The sequence below is a fragment of the Phalaenopsis equestris genome, unplaced genomic scaffold (assembly GCF_001263595.1).
Source record: "Phalaenopsis equestris unplaced genomic scaffold, ASM126359v1 Scaffold236069, whole genome shotgun sequence".
Lineage (NCBI taxonomy): Eukaryota > Viridiplantae > Streptophyta > Magnoliopsida > Asparagales > Orchidaceae > Phalaenopsis > Phalaenopsis equestris.
Genome location: NW_018253915.1, coordinates 35,408 through 49,738, shown reverse-complemented (window position 1 = coordinate 49,738; position 14,331 = coordinate 35,408).

Here is a 14,331-nt window from a genome sequence, read left to right as displayed (position 1 = left end):
TATCCTCCAAGCCTAACCACGCCAAGCCTAACCACGAAATTAGGGACCAACTCTGGATCAGTCAATGCTCTTTATAGCGTTCGGAAGAGGGTAGTGAATATGATTACTTCTATTTGACACAAAATAGTTTTTAAATATATATTTCAAATGATTTCAATTTCCTCACAAGCCATATTTTCATTGTAAAGGGGAAGGGTGTTTTCTCATACTTGAACTTTTCATCAATAAAAACCTTTGTTTTATTTCAGCAATTTTACTTTTGAAAGTTTAGCAACTAAATTAACTTAACTGTTGTAGTCGTACATCTGCATATTTAGTAGCATTTCACTTGAGTAGTTTAACTTCAAACTTTGTACTTTACTTTGTTTTTATTTTATTTTAATTTAAAAATAGAATATTAAGAGCTAGCTTATCTATATTTCCAGTTTCCCTGTGGGATCGATATCTAGGACTCCATTAGAGCCTTGTATTACTTGAATGATTTTGAGCGATACATATACTTGCGTTATATGTAGAAGGGAATTGGGAGTTTAAAAAGAGGTTTTAAAGATAAATTATTTTCATTAAATTTACATTATTGTTTGGGTTATATTGCATATTTATTATTAATTAAATCCCAAGTTTTCGTGCATCATTTCCCCATTGCGGATTTGCGCATCAAAATTATTATTACTCCAACTAATGTTCAGATGATTCTTCCAACCAGGATAATAATAATTGGCATAATGATTATTAGAATGATTGTTTATTGCATTTAAAGTCTCATAAGAAGATTGAGATTTTATCATTTGTCCGTATGAGTTTTCTTTAAGCACAAGTGTTGTTTAAGAATAATTCATTATATATTGATCTATCTTCTTCGATATAGCAGCCATTTGGGCAGCTAACATAGATATTGCATCAGAATCATGAATACTAGCTACTCTTTTGGATTTACTATTTCAGAGGGCCCTTAAAAACTATTAGTGGTCATCTTTTCAATTAATGAATATGATTCATCAAATGATTTTGACATTAATGATCCACTAGCAGCAGCGTCAATTATCGATCTAAGAGATCCAACCAATCCATTATGAAAAGATTGAATTATTAACCAATCTGACAAAGCATGGTGTGGACACATTCCAAGGAGATCTTTAAATCTTTCTCTGGCTTCATATATTGATTCCTCTTTAAACTAACAAAAAGATGTGATATCATATCTAAGCTTAGTAGTTTTTGAAGGTGGGAAATATTTTGATAAAAATTTTTATGACAAGTCTCCTCATGTTCTGATAGATCCAGGTGCTACTGAATTTAACCACATCTTAGCTTTATCCCTTAGGGAAAAAAGAAAAAAAGTCTAAGCCTGACAACATCATTCGACACTCCATCATATTTAAATGTAGCACACAATTCTAGAAAACGAGCAAGGTATAAATTAGAATCTTTAGTTGGTGTTCCTCCAAACTGATTGTTTTGTACCGCTTGGATAATAGAAGGTTTAAGCTCAAATGAATTAGCAACTACAACAGGGTTCTGTATGCTTAAATGAATTTCATCTGCTGTAGGATTGACATAATCTCTTAAAGGTCTCTAATGATGTTCTTTTTCATTTTCAGCATAACTCAAATTGCAAGCCATTTTACTAAAATGATCTTTTTTTTGTTGTTTTTAAAATTTTCTAATAGTTCTCTCTAACTCAGAATTGTAAATTACTAAATTTTCAGATCTTACACTACTCATAAACAAATAAAACAAGTAATTAAAAATAAGCAAACACACTTAAATAAGAAAATGTTCAAAACTAAACTACAAACACTCTTTTTTTTATATTTTTATAATAAAATAAAATAACTTGCTAATATTCTCCGTTACTTCCTGGGCAACGATGCCAAAAACTTGATGCAAGTAGATTTAGTGTGTAGATTTTGCAGATATTTTTCAATATTATAAAATATACACGGTAGATATAACAATAAATATGCAATATAATCCCAACAAAAATATCTTCTATAAAAATAGTTTATCTTTAAAACTCTTTTTAAACTACCAAATCCCCTTTAAAATCAATGCAAGTATATGTATCGCTCAAGTAATAAAGGGCTCTAATGGAGTCTTAGACATCGATCCCACAGGGAAATTGACAAAACCTATAAATAAATTCTTAAAATTACTTTATAATTTAAAAATACAAAAATAAAATTAAAGTGCAAAGTTTGATCATTAACTACTAAAGTGAATGTTATATAAAGTGCAGTTGAAAGATAGAGTTAATTAACTAAAAACTGAACTTTCAAAAGTAAAATTACAAAAACTAAACAAAGTTTTTGTTGATGGAAGATTCAAATTCAAAAAAACATCTTTCCCCTTTACAATGAGTATAAGTTCTGTGGTTAGGCTGGGAGGATACCGATTGCCACTTCAAAGCTCCTACTACTCTTTCTTTTGAGGGCTAACAATCTCGCATTAGTTTTCAATCAACTAGACTAAATTAGAGATTTTATTCTGTCACCTTTAAATTTCTAATTCAGCATCCAACAAAGTATATTTCCATATTTATTTGCACTCAATTCCATGGATAACATACTTTTCCATGAAATCAAATGTGATTCTCCCCCTATTATAGAAATTATAGCCCTTTTAAGAACATATATTTCTCAACATGTTTTAACTTTTCAATTGGCCAGATCGAAAAGTAAATGAAGATTGGAGTTTAAATCATCACAGATTATTCACAATTAAAATCATAGAAAATAAAATCAATTCTTCACAAAACCATATCTCAAAGTAGGGAGAATGATAAAGAAGACTACTCAGAATTCATGAGAATGATACGACAAAACACGAATTTCATATATAAAAATAAGTTTACAAAATAACTGAAATAAAAGACACTACTTATCTCAAAATCCTTCCCAAGCAAATCCCTAGAAGTTTCCTCCAAGCCTTTCTCTCTTTACAAGCACACTCAATTCTCTCTTAGAAGCAATGAAGAAGAATTCTCTCACCTTCCCTCTCCTCTTACAACCTTAGAAGAAAATCTCCCCTTCTTTTCTCCTTGCCTTTCACTCCACCCCTACTTACTTATCTTTTTTGTCTCCCTTTCAACTCCTTGAAATCTTCCTCTTTTATTTTGGGCTACCTCTTTTCAAAAGGAATTCAAAATTCCCTCCAAAAGGAACCTCTTTTGAATTTAAAAGAAGTTTCATTTGATCCAAGAGACGTATCCCTTGATAAAAGAACCTTCCAAAGTGTCTAGATGTATTGAATTACTCCAATAGGTGTGTAGAACAAATGTCCTTTTGAAAATTCAAGCAAAATTCATCTCAAATCACCTTAATCCGCAAAAAGTCATCTCAGGTGCATCATTTACCAGTTCTGGCGCATCATGCGCCAAGCCTCAGTCAAACGACAAATCATGCGCCAATCTGACGCATCATGTGCTAGAATTCTAAAATTCATTGTTTTGGCTCCAAATTTCATCTTTTTTCCCATTTTTGCTCCAAATACTTAAAAATAATATACCTGCAACAAAGATATGAAAATACCCTTCTTTAAAGTGCAATATCACCAAAAATAAGCATGAAATTGGTACTTAAAATAGTATATTATTTTAGTGTATGAGTACACATCCTCTGTGAAGTTTGAAAGATAAAAAATTAATTAATTTTAGTGAAATTAAAATCAGTCTGCTTACCTCTCACAAACACCTTCTCATCTTGTTCTTCCATGATATTAGCATTAAATTCTTGAACAACGAGAGTCACAACTATCCTACTCTCACAACACAATCTCTCCCACTTCCTACTCATGGTTAAGTCCTCCACCCTACCTCCAAGCTTTAGAAAGCCCTCTCAAAATTTGTCTTCTTTGACATCATGAAATCATTATATCGAGTAGCAACCTCAATAATAACAAATTGCTTGGAGTAAAATATTTTGGGGTGTACCCCTCCATTAGTTTTAAAGGCCATAAAATGCCAAAGAAATGAGGGAAGAAAATATTTAGGCTATGAAATGTGACAAATAGGAAAAAAATCTCACCTCAAAGCCAAATTAAACCCTAAGTCTTTCTCTCGTCTCACTTTCTTCTACCTATCCTTCTCCCTTCTTCTTATCCTTTTCCGTCTCCCTTCTCAAGTTGTTTTTTTTGAATTAGGGTGAAGGAAATGAAAATGAATCCTTTTCCGTCTCCCTTCTCAAGTTGTTTTTTTTTGAATTAGGGTACAATGTAAAGTGTAGAGAATATATAGGAATAAAAGAGGGGAGATGGCGTTCCATGTTTAGTGCATAAATGCTGGTCCAGATCTGGAATTTGGGTTCATGTGAGAAGGAGGAACCAAGGCACTGGAACAGAAAAGTTAGTGCTTGGGCAAAAGGGTGATGTGGGTTTACACATGTGGGCTCCTAGGCACTAAGTTTGCATCGGGTTTCCACATGTGTCAAGTAAAGGTTAAGCTTACCCTATTCTAATCTAAGCACTACATAAGTTCTAAAGAAATTTGAAGCATATCACACATACACACAAATAAGAGCATAAAACACATAAATATGCACTAAAATTGATGGAGTAATTAAAACATTAAATAACACTTGTGTTGCCTACCATATAACACTTGGTTTAATGTCCTTAGCTAGATAGTACCAGATTCTCTAACCCAAAGTTAAGGTTTCTCTAGGACTAATCTTACCTCTTCTTAGATACATTTTTTAGTCTTTTGACCATTTACCTTAAAAATTTGGGCAGTTTTTTTATCCTCAATATTAACAGTTCAAAAAGGTAGACTTTTACTATAGTGAATGAACCACATCTCTTAGCTTAAGTTTTTCTGAAAATAACTTCAACAGTAAATTATATAAAAAATCACTTGCTCAAGCTTAAAATCATTCATAATGAGCCTCTATCTTATCACTTCTTCATATGTTTCTTTTAATTATTGGCTTTTTCTTAAGCTTTCATTTAAATTTCTTCTAATTTGTTCAACTGAAATAATTTTTTTTGTCAAATCTTTCATATTATAAATAAATTCATTAATTTTCAATTAGGCTTTATACTCTAATTCAACAAGAAAGTCACAAGCTTTTCCAAAATTTAACTTATATGGGAACATACCTATAGGTGTCATATAGGTTGTCCTATAGAACCATAATACATCATCAAGCCTAAGTGACTGATCTCTCATACTAGGATTAACAGTTTTCTCCAAAATAAGTTTAATCTTTCTATTATATACATGCACTAATTCATTAGCATAGGTGTGATTTATAGTAAAACCATTTATATTTAATTACATATTATGCCACTAATATCTCAATTTTTTTATTACTAAAGTGGTTCCCTCAATTACCAATAATCAGTCTTAATGTTTCAATAATTCTAAAAGAAATTTAATTTAAAAATTTTTGAATACCTAGGGAAAAAAACTTAGGTAAAGCCGCAACTTCAATCCATTTAGAGACATAATTCATTTTTTCTCCTTAAAATATTGCCTCCCCTCTAAAACTTATCATATCTCTTAATATATTTATTTTCCTCCTTAAATAAGGTAGACAATAAAATCATGATTATAAGATATTAGAAGCAGTTCTAAATCCTCTAAAATGCCCTCCACATTCAGAGTCAAGGTAAGAATATTTAATATTTCTCCTACCTCCTTATAGAGACACATATCAGAATTATTTTGTCTTTACACTTATTAAAGAAATAGAATTCATCCTAAAGTAGAATATAATATTAAACTTTTTTCCTCGAATGGTATGAGAGATCAAAGGAATTAATGCCAACAACAACACAATTGACAATATATGCATATTAAGGAATGCTTTGATTCGTGATAAAAAAGTTGCTCGTTAGGACAACATTCATTAATATCACCAATTAATTCCTTGGTATATTTGAACTCAAGCCTAGAGAAATGATCAACCACCTAATTTTCATTACATTTTCTATCCATTATCTTGTTACCAAGTTCTTATAAAAAATGTATCCATCCGATAAAATGGGAAGGCGGGGTGGGGGGGGGGGGGGGGGGGGGTTGCATCCTTCTTAATCGCAACATAATTACCAGTAAAGTGACCAGTGAATACGATAAATTTGGTGCCTAGTAGGTAGGATCCATATTTATTAAATGTATATACTATAGCCAATAACTTTTTTCATGGCGTTGTACTTAACTTGAGTCTTGTTAAGAGCCATACTCAAATAATATATAACATAAAAGGCATTATGCCTTCTTTAGCCTAACACCACCCCTACAATAGAGTCACTAGCATCATGTAAAAACTCCAAAAAGATATTTTCAGTATGATGCAACAATTATAGGTGCAATGACTAATTTTTTCTTCAAAAGTTTGAAGACAGCTTTCAATTCCTCATCAAAATCAAATAATGTGTCCTTCTCTAGTAAATGGCATGAAAGCTTAGAAATCTTAGAGAAGCCTTTTATATATCTATGATAGAATTTTGCATGCTCTAAAAAGTTTCTAATTCCTCTAATATAATTAGGTAAGGATAAATTCTCTATAACTTGAATTTTGACTTGGTTTGCCTCCATTCCCATATCAGACACCCTAAGACCTAAAGTATCCCTCACTCACCATAAATTGATATTTTTCTTGATTCAATGCCAAATTAGTCCCTTTAGATCATGGTAGAATTTTAAGAAGATTTTGAATACATGAATCAAAAGATGTTCCAAATACAAAAAGGTCAACCATAAATATTTCAATCCCTTTTTCTATCATATTAGAAAAGCTTAGACCACATGCATAACTTAAAAGTGGTAGGGACATTAATAAGTTTGAACTACATTCTCTTAATAAAAAGGTTTCATAGGGACTAGTGAAAGTGTATTTTATTGATATTCTAGAGCTATAAGATATTGATGGTACCATGAGTAATCACTTAGGAAGTAGAAATATGTATGTCTTTTTATTGAGTATCTTATTAAGAAAAGGTAGTTCAAAAATGATCATTTCTAGTTGCCTTATTCAACTTCTTATAGTCAAAACATAACCTTGATCTAATGCCACTTATAGTCAGTATAAGTTCATTCCTATCTTCTTTACTACTATCACTTCTCCCTTATTGGGTACATAATGAATTAAGCTCACCATATATTATCTAAAATAGAGCAGATAATTCATGCATCTAACAACTTGAAAATCTCTTTCTTAATTATCTCATTCATTCACGAGTTTCACCTCCTCTAAAGATCAACCTTGGGTTCATGATTTTCCATCATAACTATTAAGGGTTTTTTCTTTTGATATCAATGATACTCCATCTAAAGGATTTCTTAGAAATCTGTAAAAGTCTCATCAACTTTGCCTCTTGCAACTTACTAAATTTAGTAGAAAGATGACGTTTTTTTTCTAGAAATAAATATCTTTAGTGCTTAAGGAGAACCACAAGATATAATTTAGGAGCCTCAACTACAAGCGAGACAAAAGGCTTGACATTAGCCATGGTGTCCATAATCTCAAACTTATCCCTAATCATTATAGTGTTTAACTGTAATTGTACAATGAATGCTTCCTTTGATTTTTATCTAACATGCTCATTTAAGTCCCATTCTATCGTATCCAGCTCTTTCATCTCTGTAAATTGGCTCTGAATCAATACATCCCTCACATCTAGCTTGAAACATGTATCATCATTATGGTCTTGGAAAAGTAACTCTCATAGCACACTCCTATTTTTGGACATTTATCATGGTTCGTCCTATGGAAAGAAAAGGTCAACCTAGGTTAATAGAGATCTCCTTATTATTATTCATATCTAAAATAATAAAATTAATATGGAAGATAAATTTAAAAACCTTAACATGTACATCATCTATCATTTTTGTAGAATAAGTAAGAGAATGATGTAATAACTGTAGGGTCATTGTGGTAGGTCAAACTTCTCTTAATACTAATCATTGAAAATTGACAAAGAAATAAGATTCCTAAATCACAGAAGACTTCCTTGAAGAATTTCTCTCCCATAAACAAGGAATGGTGAAACTTTCCAAATCCTTAAGTTTTTATACAAGTTTCTTCTGAAGAATAACACTAAACTGTTCTGTTAGAGCCATAGTCTTAAAATCTCGTAGGTTTCTTTTCTTAATTAGGATATCATACATGAATTTCACATGACTAGGAATATATTCTAAAGCTTCAATAAAATGGATGTTATAAGCTTCTTAAACACTTTTAAGAATTGTGAGAATTATTTATCTAACTTGTGCTTTTAGTAACATGAAAAAAGGTGGTGGTGGTCTATTCTTTTCTTACGAAGGAGGTGAGTAAGATTTTTCTAATTTTGGGGTATGTTTTCCACTATGTATTTCAAGCGTAAGTTCATTCTCTTTTGGACTAGACTCTTTCCTTGTTTTCCCACTCCTTAATCTTATAATCTTAACATGTTCGTTCTCATTCTCTCTTAGATTTACTTTAAGTGTTAGTAGGTAATACCCCCTGGGGTCTATTACTTACAGATTTAACTATTTTACGTGATTGATATTCAATATTCCTTATGGTTATAACTTAACATTATAATTGATTCCTCATTTTTACACTGCTTCTTATAAAACTTTTTTTTTCTTTGAACAAGTAGAATTTAGCATAAAAAAATAAACTTTTTTCCTCTGATGGTATGAGAGATCAAAGGAATTAATGACAACAAAAACACAATTGACAATATATGAATACTCAGGAATGCTTTGATTCATGATAACAAAAGTTGCTTGTCAAGACAATGCTCATTTATATCACCGATTAATTCATCTGTATTTTTGCACTCAGGCCCAGAGAAATGATCAGCCACCTAATTTACATTACATTTTCTATCCATTATCTATTTATCAAATTCTTATAAAAAATGTATTCATCCGATCAAATGACATCCTTCTTAGTTGCAAGGTATTTAATAGTAGAGTGGCCAGCGAAAGCTTTAAATTTTGCACCCAGTACGTAGGATCAAAATTTATTAAATGTATATACTATAGCCAATAAATTTTTTTAGTGGTGTTGTAGTTAACTTGAGTCCTGTTAAGAGTCATACTCACATTATATATAACATAGAAAATACTGTGCCTTCTTTAGCCTAACATCACCTCTACAATAAGTCACTAGCATTATGTAAAAACTCAAATGGATATTTTCAATATGATGTAACAATTATAGGTGCAATTACTAATTTTTTCTTCAAAAGTTTGAAGACAGCTAAGCATTCCTCATCAAAATTAAACAATATGTCCTTGTCTAGTAAATGGCATGAAAGCTTAGAAATCTTAGAGAAGCTATTTATATATATGTGATAGATTCCTGCATGCCCTAAAAAGTTTTTAATTTATCTAATATAAGTAAGTGAGGATAAGTTCTTTATAACTTGAATTTTGACTTGGTTTGCCTCCATCCCCTTCTCAGACACACTAAGACCTAAACTATCCCTCTCTCACCATAATTTGATATTTTTCTTAATTCAATGCCAAATTGGTCTCTTTAGATCGTGGTAGAACTTTAAGAAGATTTTGAATACATGAATCAAAAGATGTGCCAAATGCAAAAAAGTCATCCATAAAAATTTCAATCCCTTTTTCTATCATATCAAAGAAGTTAGACTACATGCATCACTTAAAAGTGGTAGGGACATTAATAAGTTTGAGCAACCTCCTCTTAATAAAAAGGTTCCATAGGGACTAGTGAAAGTGATATTTTATTGATACTCTAGAGCTATAGGAATTTGATGGTACCATGAGTAACCACTTAAGAAGTAGAAATATGGATTTTTGTCTATTGCGGATGTGATTATGAAAAGTCAGTTGAAAATGATCATTTCTAGTTGCTTTATTCAACTTCTTATAGTCAAAACATATCCTTGATCCAGTGACACTTCGAGTCTATACAAGTTCACTCCTATTTTATTCACTACTATCACTCCTCCCTCATTGGGTACATAATGAATTGGGCTCACCCATGCATTATCTAAAATAGAAATGATAATTCATGCATCCAACCACTTGAAAATCTCTTTCTTAACTATCTCCTTCATAACTGAGTTTTGCCTCCTCTAAAGATCAGCCTTGGGTTCATGATTTTCCATCATAATTATTTAGGTTTTACTCTTTTGATATCAGTAATACTCCATCTGAAAGCTTTCTTAGAAGTCTATAACACTCTCATCAACTTTGCCTCTTGCAAAGGGAAAGATGAAAATTTTTCTAGAAATACATATATTTGGTGCTTCACAAGAACCATAAGTTATATTTAGGAGCCTCAACTACAAGCGAGACTAAAGGCTTGACATTATTCATGGTGTCTATAATCTCAAACTTATCCCAAATCACTATAGGGTTTAACTATAATAGTACATTGAATGCTTCCTTAGGTTTTTCACTAACATCCTCATTTGAGTTCCGTTCTATCGTATCTAGTTCTATCATCTCTCTAAATTGGCATCAAATCAATCCATCCATCAAATCCAACTTAAAACATGTATCATCAATATGGTCCTGGAGAAGTAACTCTCATAGTAAGCTTCTATTTTTGAGCATTTATCATGGCCCGTTCTATGGAAAGAAAAGGTCAACATATGTTAATAAGGATCTCCTTATCATTATTCATATCAAAAATAATAAATGTAATGGGGAAGATAAATTTATCAACCTTAACATGTACATCCTCTATTACTTATGTAGGATAAGAGAATGATGGAATAACTGTAGGGTCATTTTGGTAGGTCGAACTTCTCTTAATACTAATCATTGAAAATTGATAAAGACATAAGATTCCTAAATCACATAAGACTTCCTTAGAAATTTATCTCCTGTAAATAAGGAATGGTGAAACTATCCAAATCTTTAAGTTTTTATAGAAGTCTCTTCTGAAGAATAGTACTAAACTTTTATGTTAGAGCCATAGTCTTAAAATCACCCAGGTTTCTTTTCTTAATCTGGATATCCTACATGAATTTCACATGACTAGGAATATATTCTAAGGCTTCAGTAAAATGGATGTTAATTATAAGCTTCTTGAACACTTCTAAGAATTGTGAGAATTATTTGTCTAACTTGTGCTTTTCGTATCAGGGAAAAAGGTGGTGGTGGTCTATTCTTTTCTTTTGTAGGAGGTGAGTAAGATTCTCCTAAGTTTGGGGTATGTTTTCCACTATGTATTTCAAGCTTTGGTTCATGCTCTTTTAGATTAGACTCCTTCCTAGTTACTTCTTTCATCTCTTTCCCACTCCTTATTCTTATAACCTTAACACGCCCTTTCTCTTTCTCCCTTGGATTTAATTTAGTGTTATTAAGTAATTAATATCCCCTAAGGTCTATTACTTGAAGATTTAACTATTTTACCTTATTGATATTCAATGTTACATATGGTTGTAACTTAACATTGTAATTGATTCCTCATTTCTACACTACTTCTTATAAGAATTTTTTTTTCTTTAAACTGGGAATTAACAGTGAATCTTGGTGAGTGGTCATTATCGAGTTATATTTTCTCTGATTATTCAATTTTTCTACATATTTAGGTTAATTGCTACCCCACTGTTGTTGTCCTACACCTTGGTTATTATTATTTCATTTAAAATTTGGATGATACCTCAAGTTTGGACTATAGAATACGAGTTGTTGGGTTTGTTGTTAATAACATTTATTGACTCTACAGATGTAGCACTAGGTTCAGCTAGTTATCCATAGACATTCACTTCTATTTTTTTTATCCTAGTGCATGATTCAAGCCTAGATTATCTAATTTCCTTGATATAACTTCTTATGAAGTAAGAATTGTTAATACATTCATGCCATGAACACTGCCTACCTTCATATGGTTAACTCTCTGGAAGGATCAATAAAATTATTTATAGTAATTTCTTCATTATGTTTATATGGATCTTCAAATGGTTTAGATATTAAGGATCCCACAACTATAATATATATGATAGACCTCAAAGATCTTACTAGCCCGTTATAAAAAAAAAATTGAAGTATTAGCCAATATAGTAGGGCATGGTGCGAGCACTTCCTAAGTAGCTCCTTAAAATTTTCTTAAGGTTCATATATGTACTCTCCATCTAACTGGATAAAGGAGGTGATATCATTCCTAAGTTTCATAGTTATAGATGGTAGGAAATATATAGCCAGGAATTTTTGGTAGGAAATTTATAGCCATTTTATTTAAAGGTTGCACATAATTCTAAAAAGCGGGCTATATGAAGGATAGGGTCTTCAGTAGGGGATGACCTAAACTAGTTTTTCTTGATCATCTAAATTCTTGTAGGCTTAAGTTTAAATGTGTTGGCCTAAATGATAGGATTAGTTTTACTATGGTGTATTATTTCTACCATTAGATTAGAAAAATTCTTTAGTGAAAATTTTCTTCTTGAGGGTTTTTCATCTCTCCTAGGGTCTTTTTAAATTTCATGATCTTTTCAGTTTTTTGGCTATTTTTTTCAATTTCAGAGTCAAATGGCACTAGGTTCTTAGTTGATATCCTACACCTACACACTTTGGTCTAGCAAATAAGTTATTATAAACTAACAAAAAACTCAAATACTATATACAACAAACACAAAACAACACCTACAAACCAAATGAAAAGTTACGTGGAATGGTATTTTTGAAAATTTTCAATAGTAAATTTAAGAATACATACATGGAGAAATAGAAAATAAAACATTTACAATACTTGTTTCAAACCTAAACTTCAAATAATCAACTAAAATTCTCCCAAAAATGAAAATTTAATGTCCCTAGTAACAAATCCAAAAACATGATGTCATGGTTCTGCGAAATATGGTTCAACTATGTAAGTATACATGTCGCTCAAGTAATATCTAGATTTTTGAGTCTTTGCATCAATCCTACACAGAACTTGCTAATTTCTACAACAAGTGAAAGATCTAATTTACTAGTTTTAATTCTATTTTAAAAGTTAAAATTTCCGTGAATTATTTAAAGTGACTAATCCTAATTTCAAAGTCCTAACAAAATTAAAAATGAAGGTTTTCTAGCAAGTGAAAGAATAACCCACCAAGGAAATCAATACTTATCCAATCAAATCCACTATTGTTAACAATAAGGAACATCATTATTCCTTAGCCTCTTTCAAGTTCATAAGAAATCTATGGGTTTCATATTACAATTTTGTTATTTAAACCATGCAAAAAACCCTGGGTTTCTACATTTTTCTATGTGGTTTCACTATTCTAGCATCATTATTCCTATTCTTCTAAATTAGTGTATGCTATCTTAATCATTTTACTAACCTAGTTTTGTAGTACTAGATCATAACCCATTGTAACTTTCTATGAGCCCAATATAGAAGTATATTAAGCACAAAAACTTAACATATCAACATGCACATTAAAATAAGATGATTCACAAATCATTGATTTTATCTGATTTCTTAGATCCTAACTCAAGGGAGAAAAAAATTTAGTGATGAGACATGCTAAATAAAAATAAGATTACTTTCATTGAAAATAGAAAATTAAGTTTACAAATAACTTAGAACAACAAAACTAGAGTAACCCTTGCTTTACCCATAATATTCCTCCCATTTATAACTTGGTACTTGCACAAATGTACGTTGGAGAAAAGTACAGACAATCACTTACAGAAGGTTTCTCACTCCCACTCCTGGGATGTCCCTTTTCTTACTATATCCTTCATTGAAATCTAGTCTTCCTTTTATCTCATAAGCTCTTTCTTCATCTCCAGTTTTTCCTTCCCTTTTATTTCCCAACTAAAAGTAACAAGTAAGTCTTCCCCTTCTCTGAATCATTGTATTAACTCTTCTTAAACCCTCAGAAAACCACACAAACCATAGAAACATAAAAAACAACCTTAAGGTTATTCAAGGCGCCTAGGCGGCCACCTTTAAGTACCACTTTTTAGCATTTTGATAATTTTGATGTGTGTATATATTCTGACTTTTTCTTATGTATCTATATATTTTAAGGCCTTTAGCTTTCAAAGATTTTTGGAGGCACATGTTTCTTCTGGGCTTTAAACCTTTCGAGATCTTTTAATACACCTATATCCTTAAGGCTCATAAAACATTTATTTGCAAATGCTTGCTAATTGTTAGGGGTTGCTCGTAAAGCCTCTCACATAGAAATGATTTATGATCATGCTGTCAGACATATGAAAGAAAATAAGAATGTTAATGCCAAAAAGAAAGCACATAATGAAACAAATAGAAACAGATAGATTTTGATATCTTACATATTGTATAAGTTGTGACTTGATTTTGATTTTTCATTTTTTTTGAAAGTATAGCTATTGTCGCAACTTGTTTAGAAATTAACTAATCTCATAATTGAAATGAAGACTATCTATCAACTTATCTTGGAGTT